Genomic DNA, 17882 nt, shown 5'->3' with positions numbered 1-17882 from the left:
TTAGCCATTAACAACATATAGCTTTCTCTTACTGCTAGCTATCTGTAATACTAGCTTTAGCTTTACTGACTTCCCTAGTGATAAATTAAATTGGGTGTAAAATTTACCCTTCCTTTTTCTTTTTCTGGGAAACAAACAAACCTCAAACAATTATGGGCTTGAACTATACTTTGGGCAAAGGATAGCTCTGAACTTCTCCTTTGGCAAATGGGTCTGTCAAAGCAGCCATCCTGCATTCATCCATGAACTATACACCTGGTTATATGGATGTGTTTGTGCAGCAGTGTTATTTTCAAACACCATCAGTTCCTCAGTTCAGTTCACCTGGTTCGTCTCACCCACTTTTTTTTTTTTTTTTTTTTTTTTTTTTAACCAGGCCAGCTAACAATTTAGCAGGGAAATGAGAACACAGGGTAGTGAACTTATAAACTCATGCTAAGATGACAAATGATTATCAAACTGTGGCCTACTCAGCAAGATTTGAAAATCTAACCATTTTTCAAGCCTTTTGTCATTCAACAATTGTCAACAACAGGTTGTCATTGTTTACTACATACAAGGCTAATACTTTGATTCAAATGTAATTTCACTCTACATCAGCCTGACTATATAAAAAAATAATCAGAATTCAAATGAATGCTAGATATTGTGGTTGGCATCAGACAACTCTTTGATTCAACAGAAAATACCAGATTGAGTTAAAGTCAATTGATTTGCAACACTTTTTTTTCAGACTGCAGAGAGCCTTAGCATAAAGGAGGCAAATGTTCTGTCTAAATTTTCAAGACTGGGAATTCAGAGAGAAAATGTGGGCTGAATTTTACTAAATGCAGAGCCTACAATATGGATTTTGTCTCCTAGAGGCATGATACACAGAGAATCCTTTGTGACTAATGGCTGGAATATTACACTGAAACTGAGGTTTGCCTGTAAATGTCATTTCACTAAACTAGAACGACTGTTGTGAAAATGTGCTTTCTCTAATGGACAAATGGTAGAAAGAATCAAGATCACTTTCTTCTATATTACTGATGGTGAACACAGGCTGCCCATGCCCTCGGGCAGCTTCTCCATGACTGACACCTAAGTGATCTACGCTTCCATCTTTGATTTTCTTTTAATTTGCACTCCTTTTTCTCTATTTATCTGTTCTTAGAGACTTCTATTGCTGATCAGCTTGTACTTTGTGTAACTATTACCAAGGCTTTATGCTATAGACAAGCCCTATGACTCACACTCTGCTGATTTTCAGTATCATAGTGATTCCTTCCAAAATTTCATGCTGTTTTCCCAAGTAGTGCAATGACATAACAAATTGACCAAATCTTTTGAGCAGAACTACTTAATACTGTTGCTTTGTAAAGAGTACCTCAAAATATCAAAAGGGGTTTGAAATTCTAATGTTTGATTTTATTAAAGCAAAAATTGGAACAAGTAATTCTTTGAATAAAGAAGATTCAGACCTTCCAGGGATTAGAATAAAAGGATCCAAACCCAAACTTTTCACCTTCAAACACCTCCCTACATTGCTGTTCTCTAGTCATTAGTTTCAGTAGCTTCATGACCTTACATCAAAGATCATGCAGACTCTTCCGAGACTTTAGAGAAAACATCTTTCCTTCCAGCAAAACTGAGGCTGATCTGTGTGTTCCCTTCTCCTTTGGAGATTTCCATTTTGTTTTTATTATTACTATATGCCCCATTCCTTGACCATTACTTGAAGTTATTTCTTCCAGCAGAGAAGGACTTCTATTCCATTTTAGGGCATACTGTCAGGAAAGGACCCCTCACGGCAGAGATTTTTTTCTAACCTTTGATGCAACTATGAAAACCATTTATGTCTAGCAGAACATGAGGTTTTCACAGCAGAAACAGTAGTATAAAATTAATAAATCAAGCAGATATCATGTGCTATGTGCAATGATATAGTAGACTCTCTCTCTCTCTCTCTCTCTCTCTTTCTCTCTTTCTCAACACATCAGCTTGTCCCACATGTCACAACATGTGTTTCCTTCACCTGTAACAATTTGGCTGTTTGTGTGGTTATGAACTAGACCATGAAATGAACTTTGGATAAATATGATCTTTTCCATTAACTTTTGTGGTGATTGACCTCACAGCAAAACCCTATGTATGCTGTTCTAGAATAACTGAGGGGCACTAGCCTTCTAAACTGACTTTGCATCTGGAAAGATAGAACATGTTTGCACAGCCTTATATAGTCTGCTTTTGGAAGTGCTTTTCTTACATCCTAGCCTGGGAAAATCAGACACAAGAAAAGATAGCTATGGTATCTCATCTGTTTTCAGTGTACTACTCCTGTTTAGGGCCAGGTCCACAGAACCAAGCTGTACAACACAGGAATCAACTGCTTTGTATTCTGGTAGCAGCCTGCAGTCATTCTTTGTTACTTTTTTGTGATTAAAGAGCCATCACTGAAACTTTTTCCACATCACCTTTCTCTCATTCATTCTCAGGGCATTTGAGCCATACTGAGAGTGGTTTCTTACCTCTGTTACACATAACTATTGTGTTCTTTTTAAGGTCTCCAAATACTGATATCGCTTTACAAGGTCTCCATAAGCGTAGGTGTCATGCTTCAGGCATGTGGGATACATGTAGGATTTGGGAACCATAATGAGACTCTCTCACCTTCTTTGAATGTAAAGTCAAAACAAGACTTCATAGAATCATGGAATCATTTAGGCTGGAAAAGACTTTTGAGACCATCAAGTCCAACCATTAAATAGGAACAGAAATTATTTTGCTTCATTAATAGTTCAAAAATTATTTAAAGAATAAATATCCCTGCCTGCTATTTAGTTAATTTACATGTGATGCTTTTGCCTTTCAAGAATAAATGATTAATTTCATACATACTGGCAGACATATTTTTTTCAGATCTTTCACTGGTGTCACAGAATGCCCACAGCTCTTAGTTTTCAATTTTCTTCCCTAAGTGGGAAAGTAACAAACTACTTTATTCAGTGCTGAGGACAGATTAACTTATTTTATTCCATTTCTTGGAAGACAAACAGAATGGGTAGCTAGGTCAAAATATAGTAAAAGGATTTCTAAACAGCATATTTTCTTACCTTGGGGGATTTTTCAAAGTCCTGTGATGTAAAGGATTCAATGAGCTTTTAGTGCTTCTTTCTGCCTACTACATGAAAGCTTCAGCCAAACATTCAGAGCTCAGTTTGGGATCAGCTGAGGAGGAGGGCCTGGGAACTAGCATGTGAGATGTTGCAGAGCTTCAGTGGGAGCTGGGAGATGAGGACAGAAGTAACTGATTCCATCTGCGTCACATGGAAAAATAATTATCAACATTGGGTTGGTGCAAGTTCTGAGGTGACAGGAACTATGACATCCAGCTAAGGTGAGTCTAATAAGGTTTAGAAATATTTTCCACATGATTGTCTTCCACTTGGCTAGCTTATTACTTTACAGTTTGTTGGTCTTTTGAGTTAATAACACATTAAAGGTAGATTTAGTGGAGGCAGAGAGGTCCTGAGAGGGCTACAAAACATCTACCAGCACTGTCTGATATTAAAATATCATATCTTTCTTCTCTTCAGGCATGGCTTAAGCCTCCTGGAATTTTTCACCTGTTGGGATTAGAGACTTTTAACTTCTATATAGATCTGCAGCCCACAGTCCTTCTCAAGGCTGGAAGTTCTCTGGGATTCAGTAATGTTTGCTGCATGGAAACAGGTCAAATAAATTGACGCATTACAGATTTAAATAACTTGTGATTTAATAGAGCTACTGCGCTTACCTCAATAGTCTGTATGGACCAAGCAAATATCAGACAACGATTAGAGAAAGTTAAAAAGAAACATGATATCACCAACAGGAAGGTGGCTGATACTGGGCCTGCATTCCAACCAGTTGTAGGAAATATGCTATTTAATTCTTTAGCTGATTTTTTGTTGCTATAAAAAAATAAACTATAAAAAAATAACTATAAAATCGTATTATACAACCATGCATGATGTCCAAATTTGTTTCCTAAGCTGGAAATGAGTTGCAGCTAGAAATAAGTATTCACAGTAAATAAGTTGCTTATTTTAAACAGAGATGCTAAAAATTGGATCTGGCCTGTACTGCTGTTACTGCTATTTGGAAGAAGGGTTGGATAAGTTCTCTGCACTTATTTCCAGTGTTTAAATGGAATTCAGCAGATGTGTGCAAATCTTGTTCATAAAGCTTTACATTTCTGCTTGAACTATTCATTTGTTCTAAACAGGAAGAGCAGATGAGGACTTCAGAGAGGACAGAGAGGTAACTGAAGGGCTTGTTGATATATAAAGTGATGAAGCAATAATGTAGTAAAATTAGCCACAGTCTAATGGGAGATGACAAGGAGCAATGTAAGAGGATGTGACATAGAGGTAGAAGAGACTGCATGAAAAATTGCATTCACACACAATTAATTACTCCTTTCATTCCTTAAAAAAATGCAAGACTTGGAAAAAAACCCTATAGGTCAAGTTGTGCCCTGCTGTTCTAGCCACTTCATCTCACAATCCCTTTCATAAACATACTGAGCTCCGTCTCATAAGTGGTGAGTGTTTTGCCTCCTCTCATCCTCAATAAGCAGTTCCTGAACTCTCTGATGTAATCATTAATAACTTGCATTTTACCCCAAAATTAATATTTCATCATCAGTTTGCACTTGTTTGTGATGTAATAGCTCACCAGCTGAAGTGCTGCTGGACTTTTCTGTGGGATCGGCTGGTTTCAGTAGTTAGTAGTTAGGAACACTGAATTCCAGAACCACAAACTGGACTGGACACCAGAAAGGTCACTCTGGTTTCTTTCACTGGGGCAATGTGGCTAGGAAAGCATTGGCAAAATGCTGGAGAAATTATTAAAAATGTGATATAATTCTTCAGCAAGGAGAATCTGATTGTGACAAGCCAATTTTTTATTTATTTACAACATGTCTTCCAATCTATTTTATGTAAAGGCATGCCTCCAGGTACAGTTTAAAGTGTATTTACACGGCCCAGTAGGAATCCAGATCAGGAGACTTCTTGACCACAATCTGGATATGGTCTTTTGAACTAGATGTAAGTACTAACGGTTGGACTTGATGATCTTAGGGGTCTGTCTCAACACAGTTGGTTCTACAATTCTAAATAATTCTATTCTACATAGTTTTCCCCAAGTCCAGTTTGGGGCAGCTTAATTGCATGTGAGGTTTTTTGTTTTGGGTTTTTCTTGGGGGGAGGTTGGGTGTTTTTTTGTCTTGTTTTGTTTTGTTTAATTAATCTGTCAAGGTTCACATTATCTAGCATTTCTCAGCCCTGTATAAGCTGCAACAGATGAAAATTTTTTGCTAGCCACTACACATAGTTTTTCTTATTAGCTACACTTATGTCTAAAAATACTTCTTTGTCACTAACAGATAGCAATCAAGTAAATTCTTAGCCTTCCTTAGGCGGATTAAATAAGTCACATTCTTTAGTCTCCTGTCAAGTGGTAGCTGCTTCATTCTCTGAACATCCTCCTAGACCTTCCTGTGTTTGTTCCATTCTGAGTTCTTTTTTTCATGAGCATGAGTAACCAGATTCATATTTGCATTCTGAGAGAAGGCTAACCTGGCCTAAATTGTATAGCGGGATTAATTTCTTCCTGCCTTTAGTAAAAGTCTCTGTTGTGTTTTACTAAGATTTAGTTTGTCTTTTTCACAGCTACATCAAATTGGCAGCTGGAAATTATTCTGTGATCAACAAACAGATCAAGGTCCTTTCCTCTGCTTTTCTGTAGATAAGCTCCTAGGCTGATGTCATGGAAGTTTATCATATTAGACCTGAAGCATATGATCCTGCATATTGATCAGTTGCATTATATCTTAAAGTTCCTGTCGTCACAATATTTTGTTCTTCCTGCATATATTAATTCTCTTTTTATGGACAACACTTCCCAACTGTATTTCATCACAAATAATCTGAGCCAAATCTTATCTTTTCTGTTTTAGGTAAAAATATAAAAAAGTATCTGTCCTATAAGTTGTTCTTGTGAAATATTACTCAACTTCTAGTTGATCTTTCAAAATCTATTTTCATCTTCTCTTCAGGCTGTTGTTCCTTCTTTTCTTTTTAATTCATCTATAATCCCATTTTCACTATTTTTTTCCATAAAGAATTTAAAGTGATGCTCTGCTCTAGTGCAAATACAGGAAGTAATGTAAGTCATCCATCTAAAATAAACCCAAAATATTTGCAATTTATGCAATCATGCATTGTGATGGATAAACCAAATTTATACATTGCGTTTTATATTATATATATATACTTAATAATTTTTTCTAAGACTGCAGGCTACAGAAGTCAGAGAGCTTCTGATTAAATCTCTTATTCTCAGGTGGCAACATCCAAATTTCTTGACTAAACTAAATTAAGTAATTTTATTTTTGCTTCACCTGGTTTATGATTATTTCCATTCTATACATTTCTTTGCATTAGTCAACTTATTTATTTTCTTATAATGATTTCCTCTTTTTTGAAGGCAAATACCAAATATTTGCTTAGTTTAAGTCTACATCCTAAACTTGAAGAAACTTCAGGATTTTTTCAGATTTAACTGCTCAAGCTATTACTTCCAACCAATTTCATTTGGTGGTCCTATTGTTAATAAAGGTCACTTTTTTAAACTGTATTTTACACACAGGTTTTTTTGTTCATTTGTTTGTTTCATTTTTCTAGTTAAATTCAAGTACTTTATGAAACAAAATTATGCTGGCCATTTTTATTGTTCATCCATTAAATAAGAAAATATATATATATGTATATATATACACATGCACATAGATATGTCTTATAAACCTGTGGGAGACTCTTAAAATAAAAATTCCACAGAGTTTTGAGACTCACTTGCAGCATAAAATTTCCCTGATTGAAATATATACCTGGTATAAACTTAATCAAGCCAGGATCCTTCAGTAGAAACTCGGCTACATGTTACTGAGAATGTATTGAATGGATTTTAGATTATCAGAAGAAAACGGGTATAGATAAATTGAATTTTGTCTCTGGGTATCTCCATTTCCACTTCAATACAAGAAAAAGTTTGTAACTTGAGATTTAGGTGGAGTTATTTGGCTGGATGTGAAACATTCCTGTGCAAGTGAACCTGAGATCTTTGTTACCTCTGTTACGTACTCTGGCCCTGTATTCAGATGCAGAAGTATTTATCAGTACGTTCTCTAAACCACCATTTGTGAAACCTTTTGATTACTATAATGTTGTTCCTTCTAGAGCCAGTAACCTGAATGCTGTGAACAAAGTTTGTTTAAACTTTTTTTTTTTTTTCTTTTCTTAATTAATGTAGTGGAATGCAGCTGGGTTAATTAGCATTGATAATATACAACTGTGGGTTGGCTTCAGGGGCAGCGGGTTGGCCGATGTAGATAAGGTGCAGGTGTGGCTGGTGAAGTTAAGTGGTTGAGAGTCAAGGAAAAGAGAGCAGCCCTGAAGGGTGAGCACACGCCCTGGATGAGACGAAATGAGGAGAAGACAGCAGAAGGATGGCATGAAGAGTATGCTGGTATGAGACAGTAAAAGACCTTGTTGCAGCTTGAATAGTTTGGAGAGTGTTGTGACAAATTAAGTCTTTTAAATCAGTTAGCCAGGTGTATGTGTTTTCTGATGCATCTGTGCTACACGTGGGCATTCAGGGATATGAAACTTGCTTACATTTTAGACAAAGGATTTATAGTTAGGCAAGACAATAAATTTTAGATTTTTGGAAGGAACTATTCTACTTGACACTGTCTATAATAAAAGAAAACAAACACATGTAGCTACATAATGCATATTCAGCACCTTTCTCAACAAACTCCTGTTACAATCTAATTTATTTTAGTACGACACTGAAGAACAGAAATTTGAGCAGATTCTAGGGGTGCCTGTGAGATTAAATAGTAGCACGGTATGTGATGGTATAAATATTTTTTAAAGTGTTTTCACACATCAGCTTTACGAATAACATGATGTAAAATATCAATATTTATTTTTCATTTCCCAGGAATGTGAAACTAGTGCATATATTTAATGATAGTAGAGACTGTTCTCTAGTACTGCAACATGTAGCCTAAGCATGAAGTAATGAAGACAAACTTCTTTTTTTAAAACTTTATTATTACATCAGTTCCCTTAAACAAATGTTCCTCAAAGAAAGAACTGGCAGCCAGTTGAAATAGGTAAGGCAACGTACAATGTATCCTGAAGCAATTTTTTTTATAATGGCTTACTTGCTAAGTGATCTGTTTACTAATTTGCTAATGTTGTTGTGACAAGAATATTATTTATTTCCTGGAGCATATAGTTTGTAATGTGTTTCTCAATAGGAAAAACTACTGCCTGAACTATGGTAAGATTTCTTTAGAGAAGATTATCACACTGCGTTGAGAACTGTGTATGAAAACAGCCTTTTGCTCTAAATATTCAGTATATTGCAAAACTACCTGACACATATCCCAAGTGGTCTAATCAGTTTTACTGAAATACAACTATTCTATTAATGATACCCTTAAATTTCATTATGATTGAGAATGAACTTTTTTTATATATTCAGTACGGGAAGAGAATTTTAGGTGATAAGCCCCATATCAAAATAAGGAGCTACTTACTACCAGAACAATTTTTAATTAGATGATGATGATGATAAGTTGATATATTCTGCTTGTACAGGTTGTTTTTTTTTTTCCTTCAACATAGGAAATTTATTGATTTAATCTCATTGAAATGTAGTGGTCTGTGTTGTATGTTAACTTGACTAGATGGTCTGACAGGTTCCCCTACAGCCAGCATACCTATGAATCAAAGGACTACAGACAATAAAGGCAGTCCAAATCAATTTAAATATTCTCGTTCATGGAAAATGACTAATTCTGCTGTTCTGATATTTTATGAAGGGTATTATAGATGAAAGAGAAAAGTAGTTCTAACTCACATCAAGTAACACCATCAAAAAGACATTTGCTCGGTATAATCCAAATTTAATACTCAAGTTATGATGTTGTATGTATAGAGTCTTGATAAGGCAAAATTAAATTGTTCTTCATTCTTGCTTCCTCTAGCTCTACTTTCTCTTATTTCTATTCTTTCTGCTTCTTAAATCTCAGGAATTCAAAACTCTTTGGGACTTCCTGGAAAGTCATATTCAATTTCAAAATTAACTGCAGTTTATGAGAGAAATAATGACACATTCTGATTGGCATAGCATTTTCAACAGTATTTGTTTCTGAAGCACCATGATACAGTCATTCATGCATATCTCTGTGTAAGTTTCTTCAGTTTAGTTTTATGTGAGAAAACACTTAGACTGTTAGGCATAGGTGTGTTGACTGTGTCCCAGTTCTTATTATGAAGGCTACAGTGCCTCTGACCTTGCACCTGCCTTTATTCAAAGAGCTTGTGATATTACATGGCTTATTTTAAGTCAAATAACCTTCCGGTTACCTACTTAGATAATTTTATACCTGTAGTTAGAGAGGCCTGTAAGAAGTTTCTTGTAGCCCTAGGAATTTAATCAAATTGTGATTGTGAATGATGTACAGAACAAAGCACTTAATTATCAGCTTTATTGCTTAAATTTCCTTTCCTTCAATTCATATTAAAAGGGGTTCAAGAAATATTTTTAGAGTAGCTTCTTCTTTTGGTGTTGCCAGTGCTGGACAGTCTTACAAGAACATCTCTCTAGAAAAAAAACATGCTTTTCTGCCAGTATATTCTTTTGAGAGTTCTGAGAGCTTGCAAATCCAGACTAACATGCTACAAAATGCCTTTTTAAATATTTTGCTTATATTTAAGGCAATTTCAACTGTTCAGACAATGATAAATTCTCTAGGGCACAAGAATTAGAAATATTTCATTTAATATTTGTCTTATGTAGTTCAGTTACACGTTCCATGTATGAATATTGAAAAATATCTTTCTTTTCTTTTTTGGTGTTTTAGCTTAAGTCTAGAAAAGCTTTTGGTTTGGAATTAATTTTGTTCTTGTTGGTCTTTGCCTTGCCACAAGTGTTAACAAGGGATTCTGATGCTTGGAAGACTTGACAATGAAATGTGAGTAAAATTTAGCATTATAAAACATTCCATTACTCAATATTAATGGACCTGTTGGCATACTTTTATATGTATTATTAGGTATGCTTTGGAAGTTTTTTTCTAGTTTTGTTTTATTTCTTCTTTTTTTTTAAAAAAAAAAAAAAAAGAGAGAGACTTTCTTTCATTTTACAGATCATACTGTAAAGTAAAAAATAAAAAAGATGCATGCCCAAAGCAAATAAGCCGAGATTTCAGTTTGGTTAATATGACAGGTTTTCGGTTTTGGGTTTTTTTTTTTGTTGATTGATTGGTTTCTTCTTTTTTATTTAATCTTAGGTTCAATTAGCAGCTACCGTGTCAATAACTTGGAAGCTATAGCTTTAAAGAACAGTATGTGAGATTGTGTAAAGCCTTTTATAGAAGACTAAAGACTGCACATATTCAGGTTTGTGACTAGAACAAAGAACTCCACTGTTGCTTGTGCTAGTCCTGTACTCAAAGTCTGTACTGGTCTGCACAACTGCATAACTGCATTGATCCGGAGAGGGTAGGAAATTATCTTCCTTTGACAATTTATTTTGTCAAAGCAGATTGCTTCCTGAAACGTTCTGTTTTCATATCCCCTTTATTCCTAAACATAAACAAACAAAAGCAAACACCCAAACAACAATAATATAAAACACACCCACAAACCCCAAAACAAACCCAAACACAAAAATGTTATGGGTAAATAAAAATGGGGACAGAGATTTAGCTTCCTGCTCTAAGTCAGTTACAAATCTATAGAATCAGCCTCTGCTTCCCTCTCCCTTAGACCTATTGTAATTTGTTTAAATAACTAATTGTGCCAGAGGTTCATAGAGATGACTCTGAGGACTGCTACTGAAGATAATCGGTATCCAAGCCTAAGTAACTGTGTGAATGCAGTCAGTGTCTTCCCTCTTCTGGTGATCCGCTGGTTATTTCTAAGTTCAATCAATACGTTTAAGAAACCTCTGGTAGCTGAAAATGGCCCTAAAGCTTTATAAGTACAAATGGGTTATGGAATGGGTCTAGATGCAGCCTACAGATGATCCTCACCACTTCTCTGTATACTTTTCTCTATTACATCACTGCATGTTTACATTGACACAGGGCCTTAACTCACTAATTAAGTGAATTCAGCTTATGCTGGAGATATGGTGCAGAGCAGCTGTACAGCATCAAAGAATCTGGCAGCTGATGCATGCTGTACTAATCTTATGGGACTCTGCTGCCTCCTGATTCAAGAAAGTCCCCAATGTTAGGGACCCAGGTGGAAGACGATTATACAATCTTCCATTTGTGATGTGAATATTCCCCAGTCCCCTTCATGGTTATTTCGGAAGGAAAGGTTAGGTGCAGATAGCTAGACAGTGCTTCTTTAGCTATTTTTTCAGCTTCAATAGACACAGCTTTAGCAACTCATCCCATTTTACCATATGTTATGACCTATATCTAGGTCATATCTCTGGAGAGTCCAGCTATGAATGATTTTCTAAAAAGTCTGATTACAAATTTCAAAGTTTTTGTATTGTCTATGAAATAAAAACAAAATTGAGGACTGCATGGGGAAATTAGCTTAAGATGAATAAGTCAAATAGGCAGGGGTGTCAAGGCCTGCCAAAATGTGAATATCTTTATTTGGACCTTTGGTAGAGGGTCATCCAGTAATAAAATTAGATTTATTATAAGGGGGCCTCAAGATATTGCCAAAGGCTTTTAGAAAAGAAGAGCTTCTAAGTCAATCTATGCAATTTAAGAAATTTTACAGGTGACTGAGAATTCTCTTCAGTTTCTAGAAATAAGATCTCTAAAGGGATATTCATGCTATCAGCACATGAGACTTTTAACAAAAGTAGTGGTGCTCTTATAACATCAGTAATAATAGTATTTTTCCTCTTTTTTTTTTTTTTTTTTTTTTTTATGAGAAGGGTTTTGGGTGTCCACCCCCCCCCACCCCACCCCCCCTCCTTGGTAAATAAACTACTGTATAATAATACAACCATTGGTATATCCTTTCATTGAAAAACCAAGACAATCCCCCCTCCCAAACAAACAAAAAAAAAACCCAACAAAACCACAAAACACACAAAAACTCTCACCCAAATCCTTTTGAAATTTTGACCAGTTTAAACCAGTTTTATCAGAAGAGTAGAACTCACTGAAAAAAAAAAAAAAAACAACTAGAATCTAGCAAGTTTTTTGAGAACTAGCAACTGAATACTGAGAAGAGGTCCACTAACGCCCACAGTCAATACTGTAAGACAGAAAAAGCTATATTTGCCTTTTGAGGATCCACACAGAACCTCTGCATGAAGAAACAATGTGCAGTGACCAAAGCCTTGTTTGTTGCTCTACTGACAGAAGCAGCTATTTTGCAAAGCTTCTATGCACATGTTCTAACAGGAATTCGAAAGGTTGAGAGCATGAGTGTTCAGATAACAGACTACAATGTGGGCCTTCTCTGTTTCTTTGTTTCTCTGTTTCTACCAGATTGTCTTCTCGTGCATTTGAACTCTCCTATTTCCTTTGAAAAATAATTTGAGAAATCTTTTTTGATGGCCAGGTCTCTCTAGAGCTAGAATGAAACAGCAGTGGAAAGCAGATGATCTAGATACTGACCCTTCTCGACTTCGGTTTTGCATGTCACGTGAATGTGTTAAGTGGACTATATCAACTTCTAAAAGCAAGCACTGAAATTAAGGTAGAAGTGGAGGTATTGGACAGGTTTAGGTTTTGGCTGTAGGACTGAGGTGATCTAAATCAGTAAAATCAAGCTATGTCTGGATTTAAGACACATGAAGTTATGAAATGTTCACTCTCACGTTTTAAGCGTGTCCCTACATTTAGGCAAAAACCATTTTCCTTTTATACATATGTATACACACACATACATATATTTGTTTGTTGTGTATGTGTATCTATATTATCCTCCGTGTTGAAAAACAAAGGAACAATTAGCTATTAAAAAAAAAAAAAAGTAATGTTGCCTGGCAATATTATTCTCTGTAGAAAAATACAAGAAAATAACAGGTGAGATTCATCAAAACAAATATATTTTGTGTGTTTATCTAGAAGTAATGGATAAACAATACCTTGGATGTGAGATTTCATCTTTTATCTGTTCACAACAGAATCACTCTGACACTAATGAATTTCTCTGTGTAATGTTCACTGTGGAAGCAGACATGAAATATTTAAGCAGTTGCTGTGGTACCATCACAAGGACACCTAGGCATGGACCTCTTTTTCTGATGTTTTTTCTAGGTAGATGTTTGAAGAAAGTAACAACTTTAAATTGCTGAAGAAATAAGAACATGATGGAAGTTTCTGCATTTGTCATTCAAGGCATTCAGCAAATACTTTTTATCAAAGAAAAGCTCATTTCTTTGAATGACAAGATTACACATATCTCTTACACCCAAATATATTTACAATTGAGAGACTGAGGCTGATGTGCCAAAGTTGAAGTGTTCCACCTTGGGCATATTATTCCACACAAAGGCTCAAAACACAGGAAGGGTACTAGCATGCTCTGTTTGGAGAAACTGTCCTGTCTATTGAGATAAACTGTTATTGTGCATTATGCACAGTAGGCTAAATGCTTCCCTCTTTGCGATTCTTAACAAAAGAGGTAACTTCATTGTGGTAACATTGGTTTTTCACATTTTCTGATGCATTGGAAATGATCTGACAGCATCCAGGTACTAAAAAAAAATGGTTTACACCTAGCTTTCACAGATATTTTTTTTTTCATCTCTATTCGTTCCATCAAAAGCAGCAGAATATGTGTTCATTCTTAGTACATTGAAAGCAGAAATAAAATTGGTTTATTTTGCACACAGAATTATTTAATTTTCTATTTTATCCATTTTACTTTAGACTGCAATAAGTTAGGTATGCTAGCCATAGCAATGATATTTCCATTGAGAACTAACTTCTTAAACAGCCCCAATGATCACCTCTAATTACCCAAATACCTCCTTATGTTCATTTGTATAGGTTATTAAAGATCTAGTATTTTATAACATAAGTTTACTTGGATTCTGAAGAAAATCTGATAATTTATTAGGTGTTCTGGTGCATTTTTTACAGTCAGCTCATATATCAAATAGATATACCATCTGTATTCAAAAGAACATGTCAGCATATGGTTAATTTTGTGTTTAAGCTTGTGCAGCATGAACTTGAAAAAAAATGTATGTAAAGTGAAGTGGTTTATGTCATAAGAATACTTAATTTAAATGCTCAAATGTCTGGAAAACTTGATTTTAAAGATATTCTGTAGCTCACAAGTATTCCATAATTCATTAGTTATTTGATTATTTTCTCCTATTTTTGACACTTATTGACTGTTTTCCAACAGATTGATATTTCTTAACATTTCTTTTGAAAGATTATCTTACAGAGTTGACGATTTTTGATCGTTATTTGCTTTTCCATTCATGCCATCATGTGTGGCATTGTTTCTAATCTATAATGAGATAAGCATTATCTAGGAAAAGCACTGAGGATGCACTGCTCATTAGTCATAATGGGAAAGATTTAAACTGTTCTGTCTATGAGGATTCAGAACATTAAAATCCAGTCTCTGAATATTTGTAAATGTCTTTGCTGGTGATAGGACAGACACACTAAAGCTGCATACACTGTTTTAAATAGTTACCATCCACCGCCAGGGCAGAGGATGCCAGGCAGGTCCCGTGAACTCCACTCTCAGCTCATGTCTTTGTCTCCTTCCAGTACTGGCTTTTCCGGACTGACCCTGTAGACGGAAAAGGGACATTTGAGTAAGATTAATCTGACCAAATGCAGTGTCTAAAATACAGGCTGCTGTGTCTGAACTAGTCACCTAAAGCTTCTTTATAGTCAATGGAAAGACACTTGAGAATGAAAATGTTATGTTATCTGAATGTACTCACCTATCAAATGAGTCACACCTTAAAAGTGTCTGTTGTCTCCAGTGACTTTAAAGGGTGCCAAAAATGACTTTCTGGGATGTAGAAATCTTAGAGGTAAGGTAAAGCCTGTATTTGAAGACTGACAACATGGGGAAGAAAAAATATTCCAATAATGGCTGAAAACTGTATAATTGTAGTAAAACTGTTACAAGTGTAGCATTTTGTGACAAGATACAGCATGTTTCGTACATCACATAGGAAAGGCTATCTTTCCAACTCTTGCTCAGATAAATTATCTCACGTTGTAAGAAATTTGCTGAAAAGGAAAAGGAATTAAAATTCCATTTTTCTTTTACACTGATAGCCAAATATATTTAATATATGTATAGGTCCTTAATAGAATTTGTATATTAATATACTTCATATAATTTAAGTACTGACTGAATTAGAGTTTTAGAGCATCATACTGTGGTGAATTCTTGTACTTGCTTTCTCAAACCAAAGAAATGTGAACAGTCCTAGTTAGCATGGTACTGTATAGTACATGGCAGAGTGAACACACGACTTTTTTAATATTAAAAGTAAAACAATTATCCTTTATTATTTGGTTTCTCCATTTATTAAATGACTTAGGCAAGACTTTGGTTAAGGACATATTTTGAAGTGTTTCTAACTCTGTATTTAGTGAACTATTATAGAGCTAGATATCTTTGTCTTATTTCAGCTGTTAAAGTTCTGAAATAGAAATGATTTTCTGTCATGAAGAGCTAGATACTATTTAATGTCAACAAAATGTGCCCAAGGACATTGAGTGTGATGTGTTTCCCTGTCATCTGTTTTCCTCATGCAGCAGAGTCTGACTAGCTTGTTGGATGGGAAGCTCAGAAATGAAATAGAAGAAAACAGAAACCAAACTTTGTTCTTTTTTATTTTGAGGACAAGGTACTTTCAAAGTTATGTAGAGCTTTAGGACTCTGACGCACACAACACAGAGCTAAGACTAAGCAAACACAACCACTTTTACAGCTTGCTTTGAGGAAGCTGTGATCACCAGCTGTTTTCTTGTTAAGAATTTAGAAAAATTTTATCCTATAGTTGAGAGTAAAACTACCTCCCTCGATCAATAAAAATGTTTTGGTTGTTTTTTAAACAAGCAGACATTTATTTACCTAAGAAAGGAAAAACACAATCTAAACTACATTTGAACCATTGGCTGAATTCTAACCTCATTTACATTAGTTAAAATAAGCTGAAGTCACTGGTGTTGCACAGTGTGAATCTGGGGAGAAGCAATATGTATATCACTATAAGAACTTTCTTTATATGCTCTCCAGTATGTAATGAGCACAGCATGGTATTGTTTGAAGAAATAGTGTAGCTGTGAGATTCTAGCAATCTATAGACCAGATGAGTACTGTTATTATGTACTTTACCCTTAAATGTCACACTTGGAATTAGTTATTGCTGAGGTACCTCAGACATTATTTGGCAACTATTTTATATATATAGTGTACATACAAAAAACCCCAAACAAAACCCGCCCCTAGTACAGCTGCATATAGATTAATAAATATGGCTTTATGACAGTGTGTATATATATGACTATATATCATTATATACACAAAATACTAGTGGTTTTTATTTTTTCCCCAAGAGAAAAACTTTGAACCCATAATCAAGTCTAGTATACTTGTATACTGATATATATGTGTGTGTGTGTGTGTGTAATTTGCCTTTAGAAATTTCTTTTTCTTTTTTTTTTTTTTCTGATGCTCAGTTCTTCAGAAAATCAACGTTGCTTTGCCCTTTAAAGGCCTTGGATGAATCTGTTTTGGACGCTTTTTTTAGGATCAGATGACTCACACTCTGGAGATACCTTTTCCTCTTTCCTAAGTACAAAGGGTTTGTAGGCTGACTTGCTTAGCCTTGAACATCTACTTGTTAGATTTCTATGTGAATATAGAAAAATATCTCCCAAAATCATGCAGACTGTACTTCATTAAACAGAATAAGTTCCAATTAAAGCACAGAGAGAAAAATGAAGCAAAATAATTAAATCCTGTTAGAATTGCAATAGCATAGTAGAAAGTTAGGAATAAAAGTCAGTGGAACAGTCTTCATGTGTGTTTTCTTCCGGTGCCTTATGATGAAGGTTGAAAGTTTGTATATTTTGGAAAATATCCATAACTATTACCAATTAATGAATTCCTCACTTACATATAGAGTCAGAAATAAAGAAAAAGACTATATAGGTATATGTATAGATATAAATATTTCAGAAAGTCAGTATAATCGCCAAACCATTGTTCTGGGAACAGAAAATGAAGGTAGCCGTTGCTTTGGCTACAACTTCAACAGTATTTAGACAAAATGTCATGCTTATTTGCACTTTTGCATTGCTACCTAATTCTGGAGGCACTTAAAACTGACTAGGATGCTACCTTTTCAACCTGAGAGCTACTCAGAACTTTACTTCTGTCTTCTTAAATTCCTGATCTGAACAGCAGCACCTCTACACTTTGCCATCCCTGGCTAATCTAAACACACTATAATTCCTTGTAATGGAAAATTTATTGTACTTGTTCTGTCCTGTCCTATCACAAACTAACAGGCATAAGTTCAGCACAAAGCACAGGAGATGTGGCTAATTTCATTAAGCTGGATGAGATATTTGGACACATTGAACAACAGCGATGGTTAGCACTGTCTCCTTGGAAGCAAGTGTTAGAAATTCTTAGGCACAGAAAAGATTCAAAACCACATTTCCTAAGACAATGATCTCCTCCAATACGTTAACAAATGTAGGCTGATCCCTTAGTCATAAGGCTATAACTTTGGGATGAAGATAATAATGTGAGTCCTTGATAACTTGAATATATCTATTTTCATATAAAGATATT

The sequence above is a fragment of the Falco peregrinus genome, chromosome 6, assembly GCF_023634155.1.
Source record: "Falco peregrinus isolate bFalPer1 chromosome 6, bFalPer1.pri, whole genome shotgun sequence".
Taxonomy (NCBI): domain Eukaryota; kingdom Metazoa; phylum Chordata; class Aves; order Falconiformes; family Falconidae; genus Falco; species Falco peregrinus.
Note: the sequence above shows the minus strand (reverse complement) of the source record.